Genomic DNA, 17,714 nt, shown 5'->3' with positions numbered 1-17,714 from the left:
CGTTTCCATCTTGTTTCTCCCCTACACGCACATCCCAGGGTGGCAGGCACCACGGGACGTGTCATCTCTCTCTCAATCCCTTTGTATCACAATGCTGAGTGATTGGCAGAGTGGGCAGCAGAAATATTACTGGAAGTTGTCCCTATCCCAGAACAACTGCCCACCCACATAAACATATCCCACTAAATCCATATTTAGTGTACCCCCAACTCAACTGCTCTTTACCCAGATCCCCAAATACCTGCAGCCATTTCCTTAGCACTCAATGGAGGGGAAGTCTCCGTGGAAAGTGACACAAGCCCTAACTATTGCAGTTAAAATCTCTTTTATAAATGTTACAAAAATATATGACCATGTAAACATTCTGAAGGCTCATCTCAGGGTCTTGGAAGAAGCCAATGTGAAAGAGGGAACACAAAGCTTAAACTCCCTCAGCCTCCCAGTTAATCCACTTCTGGATGTGAGACAGACGGAAGTGAAATGAACTCTCTTCAGTCATTAATTCCAAAATGCATAGTACTCTCCAGAGTTACTTATTCCTCACATATTAATTGAGTGCCTGGAAGTTCAGACAAAATATGTATTAATGATATTTTGTGTCCCTAAAAGAAAACATTGACAGAAAAATCACATTGATTTGAACATCTATTCTTTATAGGAAATGAAGATGGAAACAGTGATTTCTGCTTGTGATGGGCTCACTTAGCAAAGAATATAGTTTTTGTGCTGGAGAATGCCAACGCTTTTAATGGTTTTCGGATTTCAGCAGTTAAATCCTTATACTGTCTTTCTCAGATCTGATACTCACAGACACTTAAGTGTATTTAAGCATGTACCTGAGTATCATTTATAATCCTGTTACTAACTAAAGTTAAAGCACTTTAGGAGGGAATACTAAACATCTCTGCAGAGAATGGTAGAATAGTACAGTCCTTTCTAAAACTGTGCTGATGGGGAGCCTGTTTCCTATTCAGCTCAAATGCCAGGCAGTATGGCTGCTTCCTCTGTTCCCATGGAAACCGCAGCCTTGCTGAAGTTCAAGTTAATTTCTTACTGCCATCTGCCTGTTGAGCTACAGGGCTTTCTCTAGCTAATATCATGCAGAGGCCTGTTAGGAGAATGAAGTTTACTTAGGAACTCCCTGGGCTGTTCCAACAGGAGGTCAAGATTGAAAACAGATCCAGCTGAACCTCCGTGCAGCGTTCGCTAAAGGATGAAAGGAGTTAAAATATACTGTATGAGGTTTTATTTTAAAATTAACCTATGTTTAATACCAATTGACTAGATGGGACATTAAAGAGTTCACTTTACATTGGACCAAGTTTGTGTCATGATTTTTCATCCCTTTAAACTCTAAAATTGCCACATTCCTATGTGTTTCTTAAAAATGTTGATGATATCTCAAATCAAAGGTTACAGACTGGTGACCAGTGATTCAGCTCTGGCCTGCAGACATGGTTTTTTGGCCCACACAGTGTTTTAAAACAATGCTTGAATTAGTTGCCAAATTCTAGAAATTAGGGAGACCCATGAGAGGGAAAAAAAAAAGTGCTCTGGATTTCCAACTTCTCTTTTAAAAACTTATAAGATGTGGCTGACTCTGCATTCCTGCATGGTCAAAGCCAAAGCGCAGTAATGGCTGCCCCTGGGAGGGGCGTGGCTCTCCCACTTGCCACAGTCCCTGTCACTCCTCCCCTTTCACACTTGCCTGCTTCATTCATTGGTAGTAGCTGTGTGGCCTCTACGACATTTGCATTCACAAGTCCTGCCTTAAATTCATGTAGTGCTCACTTCCTAACCCATCATGTACTGGTTCACAGAATACAGTATTTTTATCAGCCTAACACATAGCATGGGCTTCCCTGGAGGGTCAGTGATAAAGAATCTGCCTGTCAATGCAGGATACCCAGGTTCGATCCCTGGATCCAGAAGGTCCCTGTATTGGGAAGATCCTCTGAAGAAGGAAATGGCAACCATTCCAGCATTCTTGCCTGGGAAATTCCGTGGACAGAAGAACCTGGCAGGCTACAGTCCATGGGTCAGAAAGAGTCAGACATGACTCAGTGACTAAACAAGAACACGCAGGGTATCGAATAATCAATCCTTTTCACTCATCAATGATATCAGTCCCTTTTGTTTGCTTCTCTAGCTTAATTCTCTAGTAGAAATTACTTGATTTAAATAGTTTGCAATGCTGCCCATCAAGTATCAAGCAGAAGACTGTTCTCTACCAAAGAATGGTTATTAGTAAAAATCAGCTGTATTTGTTGTTTGCTTACTAAGTGGCATCACTGTACTTTATAGCAACTCCATACAGAGTCATCATAATGTTGTGTTTTACAGATGAGAGAACTGAGGTTTAGAAGGATCAATAATTTGCCAAAGTCATAACAGCTAATAGATAATAAATTCCAGCTTCACTCAGTTCTTTCTGATTCTAGAGTCTGCACATTAAACCACTATGGTTTATTTATCCTCATTTTAGGTAAGTGTATTCACCAAGAGTTTCAATTATTCCTGTATTTCTAAATCTGTTTTTAGAATATGTTCAGAATGGAAAAAAAAATTCTGTGACACAATCCTTTTCTTCTAGGAATATAGAATTTCAAAGAGAAGCATCATTGTTTTAGCAGGTTTCATTGCCTACACTCCTGGAGAAGGGCATGGCAGCCCACTCCAGTGTTCCTGTCTGGAGAATCCCCATGGACAGAAGAGCCTGGCAGGCTGCAGTCCAGGGGGTCACAAAGAGTCAGACATGACTGAGCGACTAAGCACATTGCCTACACTGCCCACAAACAAATAAATATGCAATAATAAATGTTATTTATTATTATATGTTAAACATACAGCATATAAGTTTAACAGTGTATGTTAAACATACAGCATATAAGTTTAACAGTGTATGTTAAACATATAGCATATGTACAGTGTACATATATGTTAAACATGTGTACATGTATGTTAAACATATAGCATAATATATGTTTCTTAGAGGGAAATAGAAAGACCTATGATAATGCATATCACTGAAACAAGGAATAGCCAGAAGAAAAAGTATGCACGAAGAGACTTGGAAGTACATGAGAGTATGGTGCTTTGGGAAAGTTGAAAGGAATTGGCCTGAGCAAAGAATAAGAAGAGGCATTTCACAAAAGGATGAGTACAAATGGCCAATAACGTAAATGGATAACACTCTGAAATATTACCAGGTGTTTTTTAAATGTTTTTTATTTTATATTGGAGTATAGGCAATTAATAATGTTGTGAGAGTTTCCGATGGACAATAAAGGGACTCAGCCGTACTTAGCCATGTGTACCTATTCTCCCTCAAACTCCCCTCCCATCCAGGTTGCCACACAACATTAAGCAGAGTTCCCTGAGCTGTACATTAGGTTCTTATTGATTATCCATTTTAAATATAGCAGTGCATACATGTCCATCTCAAACTCCCTAACTATCCCTTCCCTCATCTTTCTCCCCCTGGTAACCAAAAGTTCTTTCTCTAAGTCTGTGAGTCTGTTTCTGTTTTATAAATAAGTTAATTTGTTTCATTTCTTTTTAGATTCCCCATATAAGGGATAGCATATGATGTCTCGCTCTGTCTAGCAGGTGTTTTTAAATGGGCATTTTACTTCCTCCCTTTCCCCTTCCTTCCCAGCATCTCAATAGCTCAGAGTTCCATACTGACGGCTTCAGGGAAGTGGTGGTGTGACTAGGCAGGCAGGTGGAGCCTCCAACAGCCTCATGATCCCTCTCACACGCCAGTTTGTCACAGGGCAGCACAATGCCTGTGTCCCAAAGGGGGCCTCAGAAATGGCAGAGTGGGGTGTCAGAACTGAAATCTCCTCCTGCATGGGAGTAAGGGACACCTTGACATCTTTTTGTCTGATCCATAGGGACTGATGACCAAAGACTAAGTAAAAATATAGCAATCTCATCCCAACAGATACTAGAGAGAAGTGGCATCCCCAGTCAGCTGCTGCTGCTGCTGCTAAGTCGCTTCAGTCGTGTCCGACTCTGTGCGACCCCATAGATGGCAGCCCACCAGGCTCCCTAGTCCCTGGGATTCTCCAGGCAAGAACACTGGAGTGGGTTGCCATTTCCTTCTCCAATGCATGAAAGTGAAAAGTGAAAGTGAAGTCGCTCAGTTGTGTCCGACTCCTATCGACCCCATGGACTGCAGCCTACCAGGCTCCTCCATCCATGGGATTTTCCAGGCAAGAGTACTGGAGTGGGGTGCCATCGCCTTCTCCATCCAGTCAGCTGGATACCCCCAAAACTCACGCCAGTACTCATACCTAACATCTTCACAGTTAGTCTCCTGGAGTTCAACTGTGATCCCAAGGAAAAGTGTGTGGACTAAGTTCCCATCTGCCCGGTGGAATGAGGCCCCAGAGACTGAGAAAATAGGCTGAGCACAGAGAAATAAAGAAGCAGTGCCTTCTGCACACCTGAACTGAGAAACGAGGGTCATAACATTTTTTAGAAATCAGTAATAATCACAGAAATACGTATTATAATAAAATTCCACTTGCTTTGCCTATCAGACTGACAAATGCTAAATAGATTGATAGTTACTTTTGTCAGATTGTAGGGGACAGACATTCTCCCTGGTGAGAGAGTAAAACCAATATAAACACTGTTGACATACCCATTTTAGCACCACGGAACCATTGTAAGGAAATCACTGGACAGGCACTCAGTGCATAAAGAAGACTCATTTCACTGTTGCATGGGATAGTGAATAATTGTGACATATCCAATAAAAGTAGAGTTATTAAGTAAATTATAATAAATTATTAAAGTGGGACAACACATAGCCATTAACATAATTGAGATAGTTCTCTACTTACTGACATATCCGATGCTTATAATATATAGTTAGAGAGAAAAGCAAATTTTCAAATAATATGTATATTATGATCAAATTCTTGAAACTATAGACTTTTGCTTGCATAGAAAAAAATCTGTGAGGATATGCACCAATGTGTTAACAATGACAATCTTTGACTGATGTGATTATGAGTCATTTACATTTTGTTTCCATTTGACTTCTCTGTGTCTTCTAATTGTTTTGAAATGGATGTGAATTACTCATATTACTATTTTCTTAATGCTATTTTAAAAAAGAAAGTAGCTGAGGATGATGATCACGGATTAAAGATAAGGGTGAGAAATGGAAAAGCACCCAGGGATCAGATCAAGAGATCAAAAACCGGCATTTGTTCTGCGTTATACATCACATAGATATTTTTTTTTCAACATCTCAGTAAACAACATAACTATAAAAATGGCTGAGCCATTTCTCTCAACAGGCACTGAAAAACCTTGATAATTAATACTAGAGCCAATATCTTAACATTTTTATTATGGAAATGGTTGAATATAGATAATTTATTTTCCCTTGCCTACGTTGCCTAGGCAACAAAATATAGAGTGGCATGTCTTTAAGGTGATAATTATCTGCTCTCCATCCAGTACACCACAATTATTATTTGTACTTCTGATTCTCCTACTTTTATTCGGAGCCAGCCCAGTAGGACCCCATGGACTCCCAACGAAAAGGCAGTGATTTTTGAAGCAGCACCTGCTCCCCTGCTGGTGCTCTCCTCCCTGGAAAGAAGGTGCGTTACACCTCCTCCAGGTGATTCAACTATGTCTCCTCCAGCTGCTGCGTCCAATCTGTACCCTTCTGTTGTAACTTGTCACATCCTTTTTCTTGGTTTAACATTTGCACTGGTTTCCTAGGGCTGCTGTAGCAAATTACCACAAATGTGGGGCCTTACAACAACGAGAATTTATTCTTTCACAATTCTGGAGGCCAGAAGCCCAAAATCAAGGTATCAGGAAGGCACTCTCCCTCTGAGGGCCTAGGCAAGACTCTGTTCTTGTCTCTACCTTCTTAGGGGTTCTTATTGTTCCTTGGTTGGTGACAGCACAACTGCAGCCTCTGCTTCATCTTCACTTGCCTCTCTCTCTCTCTCTCATTTATCTTAAATGAACAACTGTCAACGGATTTAAGACCCACCCTGAATCCAGCATGCTCTCACCAACACTTCATTGCCTCTGTGAATAACCTTTTTCCTAATAAGGCCATATTCACAGGTACTAAAGGGTAGGATTTGGACATACTTGGCAGGGGGGAGGGGGGCACACAATGCAACATAGTGGGCTTCCAGATGGTGCTAGTGGTAAAAAAAAAAAAACGTGCCAGCCAATGCAGAAGACGGAAGAGATGTGGGTTCGATTCCTGGGCCAGGAAGGTGCCCTGGAAGAGGGCATGGCAACCCACTCCAGTATTCTTGCCTGAAGAATCCCATTGTCAGAGGAGCCTGGTGGGCTACAGTCCATGGGGTCACAAAGAGCTGGACATGGCTGTAGTGACTTAGCACACACATAGGCAATGCAATCCAGTACGATGTCACACCTATATATGCTCTTCTTTTTAGGTAAGGAGCTAACTATCATTACAGCTAACATTTATTGAGAATTTATTCAAGCATTATGTTTATCATTTTACCAGCATTATCTCAATTAAGTTACAAAATATTTTTTCCCCCATCCCAATCCTCCAATCCCCATATACAACACAAACTCCAGTTTCCATTACTTTGCCTTCTGGTAAGGAGAGTTGCATTTTTTTTTTAATTTTATTTTATTTTTAAACTTTACATAATTGTATTAGTTTTGCCAAATATCAAAATGAATCTGCCACAAAATGAGTCTGAATTCAGGTTCCCCATTCTGAACCCTCCTCCCTCCTCCCTCCCCATACCATCCCTCTGGGTCATCCCAGTGCACTAGCCCCAAGCATCCAGTATCGTGCATCGAACCTGGACTGGCCAAAATTCCTGCCAAGGAATAAAGCAACAGCTTTCACAGGTGAAGAAGAATGGCTGCTCCTGGACAATCACCAGTGTGACCCATTTGGCCACTTTCTGAAGCTTCGTAGCTAGACTTACATGTGATTCTAGTGCCAATGTGATCTGCAAAACTTAATACGTGATACTAGGCCGAAGAATTGGTGCTTTTGAACTGTGGTGTTGGAGAAGACTCTTAAGAGTCCCTTGGACTGCAAGGAGATCCAACCAGTCCATCCTAAAGAAATCAGTCCTGAATATTCTTTGGAAGGACTGATGCTGAAGCTGAAACTCCAGCACTTTGGTCACCTGATGCCAAGAGCTGACTCATTTCAAAAGACCCTTATGCTGGGAAAGATTTAGGGCAGGAGGAGAAGGGGATGACAGAGGATGAGGTGGCTGGATGGCATCACCAACTCAACAGACATGAATTTGAGTAAACTCCAAGAGTTGGTGATAGACAGGGAAGCCTGGTATGCTGCAGTCCATAGGGTCACAAAGAGAGGAACACGACTGAGTGATTGAACTGATTTGTTCACTTCTCTTGCAGGCAGTTCACTTCTCTTGTTCAACTGCAGGCAGTTCCCTCAAAAAAAGACAAAGGTAAGAGGTTAGCTGAGCATACCCAGTTTCTTCTTCCAGTGAACCAGTGAAGTTGCTCAGTTGAGTCCTACTCTTTGCGACCCATGGACTATAGCCTATCAGGCTCCTCCATCCACAGAATTTTCCAAGCAAGAATACTGGAATGGGTTGCCATTTGCTTCTCCAGGGGATCTTCCTGACCCAGGGATTGAACTCAGGTCTCCCGCATTACAGGCAGTCGCTTTACAGTCTGAGCCACCAGGGAAGCTCCAGTTTCTTCTTCCACACTGCCAGTTAAACCAAGTCCTTCTTTTGCTGTGGGCAACAGTAAGAAGTGGCAAGAGAGGCCAAGGCTGTGTTAGTAGGAATTTCTCTCCACAAGGAAACAGAAGGAATGGGAAATAAATTCCCTTACAAAGAGTATACTGAGTGATTTAGTGGATGGACATCTTCAGTAGCATCCAAATAATAAACACATCAGTCTTCCTCTTTTTTTACCTTCTTATTTTCCACAATGGCTCAGAGGTAAAGAATCTGCCTGCAATGCAGGAGATGCAGGTTTGATTCCTGTAGGGAAGATTCCCCCAGAGAAGGAAATGGCAACCCACTCCAGTATTCTTGCCTGTAGAATCCCATAGACAGAGGAGCCTGGAGGGCTCCATAATGTCCGTAAGGCTGCAAGAGTCGGACATGATTGAGTGACTAAGGACACAAGCACCCAATAGCTGATTAACAATGTTGTGATAGTTTCTAGTGAACAGTGAAGGGATTCAGCCGTACATATACATGTATTCATTCTCCCCCAAACTCCCCTCCCATCCAAGCTGCCACATAACATTGAGTAGAGTTTCCTGTGCTATACAGTAGGTCCTTGTTGGTTATCCACTTTAAATATAACAGTGTGTACATTCCAAACTCCCTAACTATCCCTTCCTCCAACCCTGCCCTCCACAACCATAAGCTCTTTCTCTGTCTGTGAGCCTATTTCTGTTTTGTAAATAAGTTCATTGGTATCATTTCTTTTTAGATTCCGAATATAAAGGATATATGATGTTTCTCTTTCTCAATACAACAGTCTTCTGGTGTTCCTAACCCTCATATCTTGCAGCAATTTGGACGTCAGTAACTCTGGTGTCTTCCATTTTCCCCAGTTCTCCTGTGACTACATCCATTTCTGTTTTTCTCCATTTTTATTTGCCTGTCACTCTCATTCTCTCACACTCCAAGAGCTCTCCAGACAAAGAGGTTTATGGCAGCCCATGGTGATGGACTTTACATCCCAAAAGAATCATTTATTTTTAGCTCCAAGCTAAAAAATTTCAGGAAAGGGCTGAAATTGGTCCCGATTGGATCACATGTCTATTTTGGACCAGACACTGGGGCCAAGAGGTTGTGTGTCAACCCCTGTGTTCAAAGGGATAAAGTCTACTACAGAAAGAAGTTAAGGATGCTGGGCCTCACTAGAAACACAAAGGAATTCCAACATCCTAACTCTAATTTAACTCTTTTACCCCAGTGGCCACTCTGTCCATAAACTTTATTAAAAGCTGAAACTCCTGTGATGTTATAGTGAGAAAATCTCTTTAGCATTTTTCACATTGTGACTTTGGTAGGGGGGCAGTGATTGTTTTTAAGGATTTGTTTCAATTGAGTGATTAGTGAAAAATTAATATGCTTTCATATCAAAGAATATTAATCGTTTTTATTCAGATCAATCTTGATATTTTTTATTCTTAAAATTTTCATTGAGTAAAATTAAAAACTTTAGGGAAGAATTCAAATGTCTAAAGAACTTGGTATGAAGGGGAGAATAAACTGTTTAACCTCTGTTTAACCTTCTCTAGAATGTTTATTTAAACATTCTGCCAATGTTGATATGATTCACCCAAGAATGTAACTCAGGTTATGTACGGTTAGATATAATTTATTTACAGATCTGCAGAATTTTGGTTATATCTATAACAAACTTTCAGAAAATAAACTGAATGTGCAACTGCTTTAATCATATAGGGTCAACATGTAAAAGTAAGAACAAAACTGATACAATTCCAAACTCTTAACTTTATTTTTCCAGCTCAGAGATTTGACCAGTAGCCAAACAAAGAGATATCAGAACAAATAACACAAGCCTAGTGTCTCATATCAAAATCTCACCCATTTCTCTAACTTTAATATCAATAATCTATTCTATCAAAATCAAACCAACCAAAAAAACCATTTTCGGGGGTGGGGGAGGGAGGCTCAAGAAAAAGAGGATATATACATACTTATGGCTTATTCATGTTGTTGTAGAGCAGAAACCAACACAACATTGTCAAGCAATTATCCTCCAATTTAAAAAAATTAATAAGTAATAAAATAAAACTTTCTTTTTCCCGAGGGGGAGATAAAACATTTTCTTTTGCAAAATCTACAATCTTCTTTTATGAAGTGTTAACAGAACTAAAATTTTAGGACTCCTTATCTTTCCCAGCATATGGGTTTTAAAACCTCAAATACTTTTTTGTACTTTTTTTCCCCAAAGTACAAGGACTCAGTCCCACAAGGAATTAGAACAGGTAAAAATGTACTCTAAAATTCAGTCAAAGAAAGAAATGAACTATCAAATGGCTCCCCTGTAAGATAGCTTCAGATGTTCAGTTTAGAGTTATTTCAGAGATGCTGAGTAAATGCTGATTTGATTCTAAACCAAACGCTGGGAGTTCCCTGGTAGTCAGTGGTTAAGAATTCATACTCCCACTGCAGTGAGCACGGGTTTGACCCCTGGTTGTCCCAGGGAACTAAGATCCCACGTGCCCCGCAGCACGTCCAATAAATAAATAAGTAAAAAAACAAAGTAAAATAATAGAAAATCCTTCTTTCTTTTTTTCAAAAAATGCGCTGGGGGCTCCCCAGTTGATCTCCAGAGTCCTCCATAGCACTCTAACTAGACCCTTTCTTGAACTCTTCCCATGCATGCTCTGCTCTCGCTTTGCAGGCCGCCTATCTGCCAGGGGAAACTCTGCCTATCAGTCTAAAAGGCCTGGGTGGGGTTTCACCACAACTGAGCTAGACTGCTTCTATGGGTCCTTCAGAAGAGAAGATAGATGAATCGAACAGTTGAAACATAACAGGAAAGCAGTTTCTCCAGGTTCCTGTACCAGGAAATAGCTTCTAGTGCCAGGACTCTAACTCCAATGCCAAGACCACAATCATATGGAGGTCGACATTCTGTATTTAATTCCACTGCTACTAAAGAAATAATGCTTTGCAAAAAGCCATGATGTCTACAGGGCATCCTGTTCGGCATAGAGCCTTGAGCAAACACAGAAACCTTTGTCCCTGCTTCTATCAAATGGTGGACAAAGACTACCAGTCTTAATTCTCTTCCCCTTCTCATCTTCTCAATAAATCCTTTTTTAAAAAATGGGAAATTAAAAGTAATACTTTAGAACATTGGAACCACTGCACCAGACTAGAGGGCAAGCCATTCAGGCCAATATTTTGGGTTTTTAAGAGTGAAGATTGACTATTTTAAGGAATAGTGTTGTTGCCTTTCACGATCTAAGCCCAAAAAGTGTTGCTAGGTCTCAAATATCTCTAATTGCCCTTAATTATAGCCTACAAATTTTCGTAGACCTAATTCAGGCATATAACACTTACACGTTTGACCCAGACAGATTATCATGGATCACACATAGTCATCAGGCAGCATTCAAAGAGCTAACTCCTGAAGTTTCTGCTTCTTTTACTTCCTCCTCTTCAATTCTCCTTGAACATCCTTCAACTTTTTTTTTTTTTTTTGGCTTAACCTTTTCTTGGACTGATGATGGCCTCTTCTGGTTTCTAATCCAAAGTTCTATTTCTTGCTTCGGAAACACTTATGTCCCTCAGACAGTTCTTTATCACAAACTTGATGTTGGGAGCCATGTTATATATTTACATCACCACTTCACCCAGGCAAGTCACACAGAGTATGACTGCCTACCTTCAACACATACTCTTTGGTGGGTAAGGCATTCCCCATGGTAAGTGCCCCTCCCCTTTATACTGTAGCGCTTTTCCTTATTCACAGCAAACCAAGCATCTAAGCCTATAGTTTCCAATGTGCATATTAGAATCAAGGGAGACATTTTAAAGACCTACTTATACCTGTGTCTTACCCCCAGAGTCTAGCTTAATGAATGAAGGTTGCAACAGGGATTCTTCAAAGGTTCCAAAGCTGAGAATTCTTAGATTTGGAGCATACATTTCAGTTCAAGGTAACTTAACCTTCTCTCTCCACATTTGTCTTTACTGACTGAAAAATTTAAATCTTTTTAGTATGACTTCTTACAGAATTCTTCTATCATCTGGATTATTTTAACTGCTGCTCTCAAGTCACTAAAGTTTGTGATGTTAATTTGGACAGGTGAAAAGAATAATTGATACCACCTGCAAGTCACAGCAGCTAGAAGCCAAGCGGATGGAAGCAATCATATTGTAAGCTTCTCAAAGAAAGGGACATGCCTTATCCATCTTTGTATTTCCACAGCATCCACCACGGTACTTTGATCAAAGTACAAGCCTAATACACATTTAGGAGGGAAAGTAGGATTACCTGTATGTAGGATCTGCTTCCAATTTTTGAAATATCTGTAATGTGTATGATGTGCGTGTAGTTGGAAAACACATCATTTGGTGGGGAGCAACCAGAATTTTTTCAACTGGCTCACTTTTTTAGCAGATATATTGGGGTATAAATCACATACCATACAACTGACCCTTTTAAAGTGTACAATTCAATGATTTCTTGTATATTCAGAAGGTTATGTAACTAACACCGCAATCAATTTTAAAACATTCATCACCTTCAAAACAAACCCCAGCCCTATTAGCAGCCATTCCCCTTTCCTCTCCAATCCCTTCCCCTCAGACCTAGGCAACCACTAATACACTTTATGTCTCTATAGATTTTCCTATTCTGGACATGCATATAAATGGAATCAGACAATACTTGGTTTTACATGTCAAGCTTTTTTCACTTCGTATAATGCTTCCAAGTTTCATTCATGTTGCAGCATGTACCAGCACACCATTTATTTTTATTGCTACATAATATTCTGTTGTATGAATATAAAGTATTTTATTTATCCATTCATCAGCTGATGGCATTTTTATTTTCACTATTGGCTATTACGAATAATGCTGGTATGAGCATTTATTTTTGTATGGACCTACATTTTTACTTCTCTTGGGTGCACACACAGGAGAATTGCTGGGTCACATGGTAACTCTACATTTAACCTTTTGAGAAACTGCAAAATTGTTTTTCAAATTGGCTGCACCATTTCACATGGTCACAGTCCATGTGTCCCTCCTCCTCCCCTCCATTCAAGCAGTTAGACCTTTCTTCTCCCATTGCTTCAGGGGAAGGATGTGACCAGCAGAAAGAAAAACCAAAGGAGTGTTCCTGACGTTCATTTGCAAAAGCATACACGCTTAGGGACCAGTAAAGACCAGCAGAAAAAAGGATGAGACAGAGGACTTCCGTCACTCCACTCCACCCCATCCTCAACACGAAGAAGTTTCCTCCAGGATGACACCACCCTTATGGCAGAAAGAGGAACTAAAGAGCCTCTTGATGAAGGTGAAAGAGGAGAGTGAAAACGCTGGCTTAAAACTCAACTCAAAAAAATGAAGATCATGGCATCCGGTCCCATCACTTCATGGCTAATAGATGAGGAAACAATGGAAACAGTGACAAACATTATTTTCTTGGGCTCCAGAATCACTGCAGATGGTGACTGCAGCCATGAAATTAAAAGACATTTGCTCCTTGGAAGAAAAGTTATGGCAAACCTAGACAGCATATTAAAAAGAAGAGACATTACTTGACCAACAAAGGTCCGTATAGTCAAAGCTGTGGTTTTTCCAGTAGTCATGTATGGATGTGAGAGTTAGACCATAAAGAAAACTGCTGCTGCTGCTGCTGCTAAGTCGCTTCAGTCGTGTCCGACTCTGTGCGACCCCATAGACGGCAGCCCACCAGGCTCCCCCGTCCCTGGGATTCTCCAGGCAAGAACACTGGAGTGGGTTGCCATTTCCTTCTCCAATGCATGAAAGTGAAAAGTGAAAGGGAAGTTGCTCAGTCATGTCCGACTCTTAGTGACCCCATGGACTGCAGCCCACCAGGCTCCTCCATCCATGGGATTTTCCAGGCAAGAAAGAAAACTGAGCACCTAAGAATTGATGCTTTTGAACTGTGGTATTGGAGAAGACTCTTGAGAGTCCCTTGGACAGCAAGGAGATCAAACCAGTAAATCCTGAAGGAAATCAGTCCTGAATATTCATTGGAAGGACTGATGCTGAAGCTGAAGCTCCAATACTTTGGCCACCTAATGAGAAGAGGTAACTCACTGGAAAAGACCCTGATGCTGGGAAAGATGGAGGGCAGGAGGAAAAGGGGACGACAGAGGATGAGATGGTTGGATTGCATGACCAACTCAATGAACGTGAGTTTGAGCAAGCTCCAGGAGTTGGTGATGGACAGGGAAAATACCAGAGTCAGTTGCCGTTTCCTTCTCCAGGAGATCTTCCTGACCCAGGGATCAAACTCAGGTCTCCTGCATTGCAGGCAGATTCTTTACCATCTGATGAGAGAACCCCAAACTGAGCAAGACTCAGTTTCCAACAGTGTTGCAAAATACAAGTTCAAAGTTAAAATTCAGTTGAGTTTGGATAAAGTGAAGAAAATTGTGTTTTTTAGTTAAACACTGAGATGAGTGGGCTTCCCAGGTGGCACTAGTGGTAAAGAATCTGCCTGACAATGCAGGACATATAATAGATGTGGGTTTGATCCCTGGGTCAGGAAGATCCCCTGGACAGGGAATGGCAACCTACTCTAGTATTCTTGCCTGGAGAATCCCATGGACAAAAGAACCTGGCGGGCTATAGTCTATAAGGTCGCAGAGTCGGACACAACTGAAGTGACTTAGCACACACACACACTGAGATGAGTACCCACCACATAAGATTGAAAGAAAGATTGAAAAGTCAATGTCCAATAAATATATGAAACAACTCACTGCTGACAACAGCCTGTGCAGCCAGGGTGTGGAACAGAAGGAATTCCTCTGTTCTGCTGGTAATGATCAATGGGAACTACCACTCTGGAGAGCAGCTCAGCAGGAGTTAGTCAAATTGCACCCTGTAACCCAGCAATTGCTTTCCTCTGTTTGTAACTGAGAAATCTCTTGCAAAGGTGTGCCAAAAGAGATGGAAAAAAAAAAAATGCTCACCATAACATTGTAATGGCTAAAACAAAAATTTACAGACAGGCTAAAAGTCCATCAACAGGAGACTAGATGAATGAATCGTGCCATGTGGACTCAAAGGAATACTATACAGTCCTTTTCCCCCAAATGTGATTCCTCACCAGTCTCACTGGTCCACCTGAGAATTCCAGACCAACCCAACCAGTATCTGTATTTTAACAAGATCCCCTGGTGACTATTGTGCTTATTAAAGTGTGAGAAGTGCTGTTCTAGGCAGCTAAATAAATGAACTAGGGCTGTTTGTGCCAGCCTGGATAACTCTTCAAAACATAATATTCAGAGAAAAAAATATGCAAGTTGCCAACATGTAGCATAGTATGATGCCATTTAAATGAACTATGAAAACATAAGTGGTAATGCTATATATTCATATATACTAGACATTAGGGCATGCAGAAAATTTTATAAACACCAAATCCTGGATGCTGGTTACCTCTGGAGGGAAAAGGAGAGGATCAGGAAGCTACAGAGGAGATGGCTTCAACTGCAATTATAATGATGACTTGTTCTTAAGCTCCTTGGCAAGTACCCTTGAGTTTCTTTCATCTATTTTTACAGGTCCCAAATTTTCATTTGAATAAGAAGCTTTATAAAGATAGTATTTATATCTGAGTGGGTCATCTTTATTTTTTTCCAAATATTTTAAATATTTTCCAAATATTTACAATGATTATGCATTGCTTATATAGTCTAAAAGTCTATATTGAAAGTAATGTTGAATTCTTTATTTTTTATGAACTAAGCATCTTTTTACTTCAAACATCAAGCGAATTGTCAGTCTTATTGCTTTCTAGCCACTTCCTCCAATCTCCTACATCACACCTTACTTTAAGACACAGATTGAGGTTCAGGAGTCCCTGATACCCAAAGATCTACCCATAGTGGTGGCTGACACATTGGGAGGGAAGGGGATTCTGAATTGGAACTCTGGTGGTGGTTCTGCCTTTGTCACGGAAGCAGTATGGAATCTGGAAAAACATTTCATTTCTCGGGGCCTTTCTTTTCTTTAAAGTGGAGAGAATAATCATGCCTGGTTTATCATACAGAAGAAAAAAGGAGCAGGAAAATAGTTTGGAGCTTTACAATGCTTTGAGAAAGTCAAGTTCTTCCTCAGCTCCTCAACTCCATGTATTAGTCACCAGTCTGGGACTGCCTGGAGATCACCATAGCAATTCCTTCCAAGAGGGCTTCTAGCCTTCATTCCATGCTTGGTTGGTGGGGTAGTCTATGGGCTTGCTCCCCAAATTTTCCTGGTTTCCCTCCTTTCTGGGCACGTGGTAGGACTGCACTTTCCTGCCTTCTTGAAATTGGATATGGTCACATGGCTTGGTGTCTCCAGTAAACTTGGAGCACAAGTGATATGTGTCCCTTCCAAGAAAAAAAACTTCAGAGTGGTTTGGAGGCTCACCATCTCACTTTCCAACTACAGGGTGATGTGGAAGCACCTCATGGTGTGGCCTCCGAGCTCCTGCACCTCTGACTGACTAAGATGAGCAGATATACACATACCTAGAGTAGATTTGTAGCATGGGTGAAAAATAAACTTGTAACAGTAGGGACCTGAGATTTGGAGACTAAGTTTAGCCTGACAGATGTGATAGCTAAGGGGAAGTGCTGAATAACACAGGGAACTCAACGCAGTACTCTGTGACAACCTGGAGGGCTGGGATGGGGTGGGAGGGTGGAAGGGGGTTCAAGAAGAAAGGGTCATATGCATTCTTGTAGCTGATTCATGTTGCTGTATGGCCAAAGTCAATAATATTGTAGAGCAATTATCCTCCAATCAAAAATAAATTTTTAAAAAAGAACCTAATAAATGGGAGAAAAAAAAAAAGAATGGATGACAATGATACAAGTCTTCATCAGAAATAAAAGTAACAGGGGTGTAACAGGATGTGGATTCATGATTCCCCTTCAGTTACTCCTTCTATGACTCAATAGAGCCTTTCTTTTGCATTTAAGACCAGGACAACGATTTTCAGGCTCTTTTCGACCCTTGCAAAGAAGTGCTCCCATCTCTTTCAGAAAGGGTTTTACACCCAGTAATAAATGGCCAGGTCAAGGATTGGCATGACAGCTATTAAAGCTGTTTGCCAAATATTTCTTGTTTTCTTTCCTTTCCAGGAATATGGTAAGATTGTACCTCTTATTCCTCTTGGCATTGGGTGGGGTCATGTAACTAATTTGGGGCAATGAGTTGTGACCAATTAGTTACCAGTGTAAAACCCTCCAGTTTTTCCCTCTGGTCTGGTGACCCACAGTGTTAGAGATGGCAGCTGCTCCATCAACAGGAGATTCTAGGTATGATGAGTCAAGCCCTCTTGCCCAGCCCAAATTGGACATTTAATATTACGTGAAAAGTTGTTTTAAGCCACTGAGATTGTGGACTTGTTTGTTCGAAAAGCGTAACCTAGCCTTTTCTGCTTGATACAGAGAGAAATCCTAAGATAAAGTTACTGCTTCCTTTGAAATGATCACAACCATCATGACTCACAAATGAAGTTATGCATTCCTCTCCATAAACCAGTCAACTGAGCAAAAGATGAAACAGAAATGGAGCAAGTCCTCCGAAGCTTTATTAACGGAACTGTAGTCCTCTGAGGGTGGAACCCACCTCCCCACCCACGTTCCTTCTGCAAGCTTTAGGTCTCTTCCTCAGGTACCATCTCACCTGTGGCTTGATCACAGGGGCATCTCTGAAGCTGGGAAAACAGAGCTCTAGAAAGGATGTTCCGCTTCCTCCAGCTTCCAGTTCCAAGGTTGAGTTCCCAGATGTGAGTTAGCAAGTGAATTTTTCTTATTCTTTTATTATTATTATTGAGATAGAGTTGACATTTAGCATATTAGTTCCGGGTATATACAACATCATGATTTGATATGTGTGTTAATCTCTCAGTTGTTTCTGACTCTTTGCGACCCCATGGACTATAGCCCACCAGGCTCTTTGGTCCATAGAATTCTCCAGGCAAGAACACTG

The sequence above is a fragment of the Bos taurus genome, chromosome 6 (genome assembly GCF_002263795.3).
Source record: "Bos taurus isolate L1 Dominette 01449 registration number 42190680 breed Hereford chromosome 6, ARS-UCD2.0, whole genome shotgun sequence".
Taxonomy (NCBI): Eukaryota; Metazoa; Chordata; class Mammalia; order Artiodactyla; family Bovidae; genus Bos; species Bos taurus.
Note: the sequence above shows the minus strand (reverse complement) of the source record.